At 43.7% G+C, this 8,502-nt stretch overlaps 1 long non-coding RNA gene across 1 annotated transcript in view; it reads right to left on the reverse strand.

The window, feature by feature from the left end:
- Positions 1-6,157, reverse strand: part of LOC109319246 — a 9,976-nt gene extending 3,819 nt beyond the window's left edge. Inside the window, exons 1-2 of the long non-coding RNA XR_002103434.1 lie at positions 6,097-6,157; positions 264-464 (exon numbers count right to left, since the gene is read on the reverse strand). This is a non-coding gene — a long non-coding RNA (uncharacterized LOC109319246). The remainder of the gene's footprint in view (positions 1-263; positions 465-6,096) is intronic.
- Positions 6,158-8,502: the final 2,345 nt, after the last annotated feature.

Genomic DNA, 8,502 nt, shown 5'->3' on the forward strand with positions numbered 1-8,502 from the left:
GGAACCAACTTCCAAGAGAAGTGGTGCTGGCTCCTACCCTGGGGGTGTTTAAGAGGAGGTTAGATGAACACCTTGCTGGGATCGTTTGACCCCAGTATGCCATGGCAGGGGGTCGGACTAGATGATCTACTCAGGTCCCTTCCAACCCTAGAAACTATGAAACTACTTGGGGGGTGGGGTTGTATGGTATGCAGTAATATATGGTGACATCCTCTGGATCATAGGCAGGGATTGGGACACCTCAAAAAGATCAGAGAACAAACCTGAGCCAGCATCACAGACCCTGTAGACTTCTTCACACCATTAGGGTCTGCAGCACAGAGATAGACATCCTGCAGCAATAATGATCTCTTTGGAGACATACTATTTCTTTCCAGCTGCTCCATTTCTTGCTGAGAAGATCAATCAGCTAGCTCTTAATCAATCAATAAATCTGGTTATACAGGACTTTCCTGGAGCCCCATCTGAAAAGATTTGAAGAATCCACTTTAAATACATTCTTTCCCTTTAGGTCAAACATTAAAAAAGTTTCTCCTTCCTAACTCCCCCAGCAAAATATGACTATTAAAGAACAGACATCAATGTGCTATATATTAATGTGTCCCTTGTTAATTGTGTTATCTTAGGCTATACTTACATTGGAGGCTGCTTAACTGCTCTCTGAAACTGTAATATGGGACCATTGCAGAAGAAGCTTCTAGGGTGATACTATCACCTCCAATTAATAAGAGTCCTATTAATGCTCCTTAATTAACTGCCACGTGTGATTTTTTTTTAGCTGGAAGGTCTGACTCTTTTTAACAATTTATTGCCAAAGAGGCCCAAGCAGGTGCCCTTTATAAATCTGTTTCATTAATACAGTACATTTAATGAGAAAAAGGTTATTCTACAGAGCCTGGACTTGGTGAACATATTAGCTTTAAAGATCACTAGGCTTTTTCTAATCCTGCAACAACTTTTAATATTGAATTCTCAATAGCACCTTCACTTGTTCCTATTTTACTTTTTATTTTTTAAAAATCCATCAAAGCTCAGATTTTTTAAAAATGAAGACTTGTGAGCTTGTGTCTAGTGGGAAAGACCCCACTCAATGTTCCAACTAACACTAGGGGAGCTCTGCAAGTTTTAACTGGGCATGAAAATTTTTTTTTTGTATCCAAACATCTTTATAGAAAGCAAAAGTAGGGTGGTCTGGTAAAACAAACACAAAGCTAGAAGCCAGGAACTCTGAGTCCCCCATTGTTAAGGTTACAAGGGATCAGTATGGTCACATATCCAACTCCCTGCTTAACACATGAATTTTATCCAGTAATTACTGAATCTAGCCCATAACTTTTGAGATATAGTCTATCAATTGGGAAGGCTTCTAATCAATATAGACAAGGCAGAGTAAAAAAAGGGAAAAACATTATGCCTATTTTACAGACATGGAACTGAAGCACAGAAATAAAATGATTCATCCAAGTTCCTCAAGGAAATCTGAAACAGTCAGAAATTGGGGATGCAGGGAAGAGGGGAAACAAAGAGAACCAAAGCTTTGCCAACCTCAAAACAGGCTGTCTGGGGCATTTGGCTGGGAGGTGATTATGAGATTAAAGATTTCATCATTTCAGTGGAATGTGACCATTATGGGAGGGAGGGAGGTATCCCTAAATGAGAGGATCTTTTCAGCTGCTTGGCCTAATGCCAGTGATGAACTTGCAGATCCTGGTATCCTGTGGGCATCCAATGTAATGAGTGAAGTACTAGGGAAATAGTCTTGGCTACTGATACTGCTCTAGAGAGGAGCTGTCTAGTTCTGGACAAGCTGAGATGCTCTGTCTGCTCGCTCGTTCCGAAGTAGAATGATCTGCTGCAGTTCAGCCTGGTAGTCAGACAATCGTGCGGCATGATAGCCAGACAGCAAAGGATGCAGCCTCTTTGCCAGTCACAGATGGAAGAGGACACCTGTGGCACCGGGGCACATTTGAGTGTTAAGGACCAAAGAAGAATTCAGTAAAATTCCAAAGTTATAAACTGACTTGACTACTGGACAGCAGACTGTCAACAGGGAAGGATGCTATAATGGTAACCAGGTCACCAACATCTTCCCACCAGTATCACTTTGGTGTTGGTTAGATTTAATTTTAACCATCTGCCTTTTATTCACTAGCTGATCTCAGTCAGACAGGAAGATAATTGGGTAATAGAAAGTCAGGCTTTGCCATAAGCGATTTTATGCAGAGCTGTATATATCTTACATTGGGCAGCAGACAAATGCTGCTGGTTTTCTCCATGTTTGTTAGAGCTCTGTAAGCCTCCTCACAGGGGACAAGAAAAGTCTGAAGTCCTATGGGGCTCTAATAATAAGCATTGTAAGATGAGGTGCACTTTAAAGAAAAAAATGTCTATATGTTGGTGTTCCTTAGGCTAGATGCTCCATTGCAGTTTAACTGTGTTCGCTGCTAGGACAGGTGAGAGAAGGGGAGGGGAGTACTATGAAGCCTTATGGCACCTGATGGGATTTTTAAAAGTACCAAGACATCTAACCCGTGATTTCAATGGGAATTAGGCTCCTTAAGAATTGTTGAAAATCCCCCTGAGTGCCTAAAGATCTTTAAAATTCTGGCCCCAATTGTGCAGCAGGTCCCTATTTCTTTCATTATGCACAGAGGAGATGATAACCGATGATGGGAATAGGGATGGCGAACACTTCCCTCTGAAATGAATGCTCTGCTATTCTGGGCCTTGTCTCATTCTCCCTTAATTTAAAAACAGTTGTTTTTAAAGGTCCTTTGAGATGTTTTTGTCTCCTGAAAGCTCTATGGATTGGTTAAGAAAATGGAATAATTTGGGTAAACAGGGAATCAAACTTCCTCCTGGGTATAAACAGGAACTGGTGAAATGCTTGTATTTAATTAGTCCACAGCTGGGTTTGCTGGAGTCTGGAGAAAATAGTTTCCTGACTCATCAGCTCTCTTCATGCTTTGTCCCATTCTCTCTAGTCTCTTTGTCCTGTCCCTTCCTGTAGGTGTAGTACAGGTTCACATGCTACATTATGCTAAAGCCTCTAAGAATAATCAGCCAATGTTTTCACCAGGATTGGTGAAGAACTGTTCATAAAAAGGATTACAGGCATAAATTTGCACCGTCAGACCAGCCAGCTGGGGGCCAGACTCCTGCCTGCCACCTAGCTACATGGCTCCACGATTTCAGCACCCTAATGCTCCAGGCAGCCCCTCCACCACCTGACACCACCACCCAAATCCTGGGACTGACCCCTCCCCCCCACCCCAGGCGCACACATAGATGCTGCACTGGGAGTAGTTTACTTGGGCTCAAACTGCCCCAGAATTTATTGCTCCACATTGGGTGCATTACACATGCAATTAATACAAAACAATAAATCCCAGAGTTTATTACCATTTGAACATGAGCCCAGGAGCACAGCATGTTGAGTTGGGTCAGAGCGGCCCCACCTGGCGGGGAACCTTTCGGGGGGGTCAGCTTGCTAGCCTGGGGCTGCTCCCCCCATCTTAACACGCTGCAGAGGGGCTGGCTGGGGCATGAGGGTGCTTCAGAGTGCAGCTAACAGGTAAGCAACCCCTGCATTGAAGCACCCTCATGCTCCAGCCATCCAGGAGAGTGTCTATACATGAGCTGCCGTGGACATTTTTTTTTCTCTGCAGCAGGATAGTGCTTATATTTACAAGTAATACCCTGGTGTGGAGTAAATTAATTTACTGCAGCCTAATAGGGGTGCAGAAACATTAATTGCACAGCTAATTATCCTACTGTGCAGTAACCATCTCATGTAGATGCACCCATTAATTGCACAGCACCCAGTGTCAAGCATTAGGTGGCAGTAGTATAGCTAGGGCCTGCCACAGCTGACAACACACTGTCTTTCCCCTATTGGCCATACCATCCATACTAAGAACCTGCAAAGACAAGGTTGTGAATGGGCAGAATCCCCAGGAGGCCTGTAAATCCCACATTGACATAACAAACTGGAGTAGCTGGGGCATCACCTCCAGCTATCAAACCTGAAAAAGGGCAGAGGAGGGGAGGTGAAAAATATAAATGGCTGCACTGTCAGGCCAGCCATCACTGTTCCACTGCTTTGTACAGTGCTGCCACCCAGGGCACTCAGGCATCACGTTACACCTCTGAAGACCAGCTTTACAAGTGCAGAAGGGCTGTAGGAATGGCAGGGAACTTGCTCCTGTGGAAGGTGCAAATTCACATAAGAGACAGCCAGGCTACGTAAAAAAGAAGTGTGCATGTAAGGGAGAGATCTGAACAGACAACTTACTTAGATTATATAACCTGGTGACAGAGATGCTTTCAGTACATTGCAAGATTCTAGACAGAATGGAACAGAGCTTATGGAAGAGAAGTGTGTATTATTACAGCTCTCCCACAGCATCAAGCTGAAAACTGCAATAAATTAAGGACCAAACTTTAAAAAGACCTTCATCAGACATTGAATAGTATTTTTTAGAATGATTGATAAGCAATTATGAAGCTGCTGTCACACCCCTCAAGTCATCTTTCATCCTGTCTGCCTGGTGGACTGTTTAAATCACTGACTGGTTCATGACAGGAGAAATAAATAAGAGCCTCATTTCTCATACAACACAGGGTCTTCTTTTTCTCCTTCTCTCATCCACCCTGAATATTTTCCCTCTACTGTATCCACGCTGGCTAAGAAGCCATGGGAATTTCTCTGTTGAAACTAAAGAAAAGTGACTGATGCGACTTGGCGGCCTGGCTTGATAACCTGTCCTATTGCATTCCTCTGGGCATGCTCTGTAGATGGACCGCTTAATTGTTGTTCACAGGTGCCATGTCCCGAGGGGAGCCCTACTGTTGACTAGGTTTTAGAACCAGCCACCAGATGAAACTACTGACAGCTCCTTCCAGGGAAGCATGCAAAGAAACATGACATTCGGGGACTAATATTTATTGCTCTACAACAGCTGCCGAATTGTTCTCATCTAATTCAACGGACTGCTCTTGGTTGGAAATCAATAGCAGATTGGAGATATTTCACTCCATCTATTAGGTGCAACAAATAAATAAATAACTATAACCATATACATATAGGGCTATATATGTATATATACACACAACTATAATTAAAGCCAGGCTTTGCATTAAAAACCTCATTTGAATTTGGGCAGTGCTTTACAATCCAAGTTACAACCCAGAAACTACAGTGGCTAATACATTCTTGTAAAGTGTCACTGGGGAAGTAAATAATGAGGTATACTCAGTCAGCCATCCATGCAGCTGGTTCTGTGATCTTGGAATTTATTGAACAACTAACTTGATTCGTGGTCAATGTGACTAGTTACCATGCCCAGCCAGCAGGTGGCAGCATAAAATTTCTCTGCTACTCTACACAACTGATTCCCAAAATGCCTTTCACTCTATGACATGCATTGCCTGCATCCACAACGTGTGCCATAGAGAAAGATGGCAAGGACACGAGCAGTAGCCCTGCGGTGAGGCACCCCCCCTTCCCATTCTCCCATCCTTCTGATGCCACTCCCTTTTGGCAGCACCTGGGATGCATGTCCCCTTTGCCCACCACATGGTATGCTACTGCTCACAATATATTTGCTACTTGGGACAGTCAGCAGTAGCTTTCCCTAGCAGAAGGTTGTCTGACTTACTTTCAGTAAACCACGTTATAGTTTCTGGATGGTGGCTCTGACTCACTCATCAAGCTACCAAACAACATGCAGATCAGGATTCAGGTGTTTATTTGCTTGATCTGTATGTCTGCAAAAGAGAAGCTTGCACAAATCCCACCTGCCTTTTCTTGATGTGTTTGATTTTTAGTACTTGCTTTTATGCTTTTACCTGAAGGCTGGGTGCCTGGTAACCAAGCAGTGAGGATGTCATGTTAGCCCAGGTTATAGCAAATCCAATCAGTCCCTATCTCATGTGTACTCTGAATCTTAACCTAAAAGGCTATGAAAGAAGCCAGACAGAGAGACCTTCATTTCCACCTAATATGTCAGATTAGCCTAAATTATTCACATTTTTAGCTGTGGATAATTCAAACTGATAAAGTTGCTTTTCCAGTGATTAGTTGCTTCAACCTACTTGTTTGCTCTTTGAATCCTTCCCTAGTGACTCACTGATGGCTGAGGTGTCTAGGAAACTGATTTTGAGAAAAAGATGTGGTATTAGATTGAGGCTGTTAGAAAATGGAAAGGAAAAAGTCAAAAGAAAATAGCTTTGAATTTATTTTGTCACGGGCTGCCCATGACTCCCAAGGGAGGAAGAAGTCAAGACAATTGGTTTACCACATTACTTCTGCATTCACTGGAGTTTGCCATGGCTCTAAGACATCAGTTGTAAGACATCTGAAGTGTTAGTTCTTTGGGAGAATTTTGTCTTTGGTCAAAATCTATGTAAAAAGTATGCCCTTACATATAGCCCAGTTATGAGGGTTTGATTAGGACTAGAGTAGCACGAAGTACTATCCTGACTCTGCAGAGCAGTAAATATCACCCTTTCCTAACTACCAAGGGACTTGTTCATTCTCAGGGTGAATAAATTGAAATTGTCAAATAATTTATTCCTCATCCCATGACACATGCTCCTTCAGAACTCCCAATTCGCTGGTCTAAGCCAGGATCTTCTGAGTTCTACTTCTGGATTTTCTGCTCATTTCCTACTTGAAAGTCATTTTACCCATCTTTAACCTGAATGGATTAAATGGAGGGGAGAAGAGAAATATGGAAGACAGTATAGAGGGTTAAACACAAAGATTTAGGGTTTTAGAATCAAAATCATAGAAAATTAGGGTTGGAGGGGACCTCAGGAGATCATTTAGTCCAACCTCTGCTCAAAGCAGGACCATCCCCAAATACATCATCACAGCCAAGGCTTTGTCTACCTGGGTCTTAAAAACCTCCAAGGATGAAGCTTCTGCAACCTCTCTGTGTAACCTGTTCCAGTGCTTTACTACCTTCCCCATAAAAGAGGTTTTTTGGGTTTTTTTTTTTTTCCTACTGTAACCTAAACTTCTCTTGATGCAACTTGAAACCATCATCCTTGCTCCTTGTTCCGTCATCTGCCAACAGTGAGAACAGTCCAGCTCCATCTTCTTTGGACCCCACTTCAGGTAGTTGAAGGCTGCTATTAAATCCCCGCCCCCAGTCTTCTCTTCACTAGACTAAATAAGCCCAGTTCCCTCAGCCTCTCTTCATAAGTCATGTGCTCCAGCCCCTTCACCATTTTCATTGCCCTCCATTGGACTATCTCCAATTTGTCTATATCTTTTCTGCAGTTGGGGACCCAAAACTGGACACAGTACTCCAGATGTGGCCTCACCAGTGGCAAATAGACAAGAATAATCATTTGCCTCAATCTGCTGGCAATGTTCCTACTAATGCAGCTAATGTGGGGATACAATGGGAAGGAAAAGACAGTTTAGAGATACAGTAAAAGAGACAGTGGCTGAACGAGAGCATGCAGATGAAGAATTTTATGTTTCTCACTTCTCTCTCTCTTGGTTTCTCTCTTTTCTGCTTTATTTTGCCCATCTCAATTGGCTTTTTCCCCTATAGCAGCTTCTCTCTCATTATTCATATTTTACCTGCCCAAGACAGTTCTGAAACGTGGACTCTTGGGGCTGTCCCCAGAAAGTAAGTCGTTTGTCTCTGTAATCCAGTTAAACCCCATGTCTGGATTTGGATTTTGACATGGCATTTCTGACATGACATGTTGCAGGTATGACAAGCTGAGCTAGGTCTTGGTGTCATGGTATATCAGATTAGAGCAGCCTGACAGTGGAAAACAAGACTCCCCGATAGCATATAACCTTTGCAGACAGTGAAGCATCTCATCAATGTGATGGCTGCTGCTAGATTATGAAGGCAGCCCAGGGGAGGACAGGAGAAAGTGGGGGTGGGGAGGAGGTGGAGGAGAGCCCTTGCCAACTGGCTCTCTGACATATTGTAACAAAAGGCCAGGAGCAGGGTGGCCAGGATGCCCCTGTTTCACCCTATTCTTTGAGCATCCTCCCCTAATGTTCTCCAGCCATGCCTTGGTATAAATAGGTACTTGTAAAAGGGAGGCTGCCTCAGGGATCCCTGAGCAAGATTTCATCTTCTCATGTACTATGACCTAACTGCTCACCACCCACCACCTTAAATGCAATTTCATGGCTTCCTCATCTCCCCAATTAGCCATGTTCAAGCCTCACAGATGTTGCCTATCCAATCAATCAGTCTCCCTTGTTGGGACCTCAGATCTCTTGACCTCTGCCCCCTTTCTCTGGGTGGGCCACTTAAGCTGGGTCCAACATAGTGGATCTGAGTTATGGGCTCCACCCCTAGTTTCATAGTTTCTAGGGTTGGAAGGGACCTGAGCAGATCATCTAGTCCGACCCCCTGCCATGGCAGGAAAGAGTACTGGGGTCAAATCACCCCAGCAAGGTGTTCATCTAACCTCCTCTTAAAGACCCCCAGGGTAGGAGCCAGCACCACTTCTCTTGGAAGC

This window comes from Crocodylus porosus, unplaced genomic scaffold, assembly GCF_001723895.1.
Source record: "Crocodylus porosus isolate Cpor-Errol unplaced genomic scaffold, CroPor_comp1, whole genome shotgun sequence".
Lineage (NCBI taxonomy): Eukaryota > Metazoa > Chordata > Crocodylia > Crocodylidae > Crocodylus > Crocodylus porosus.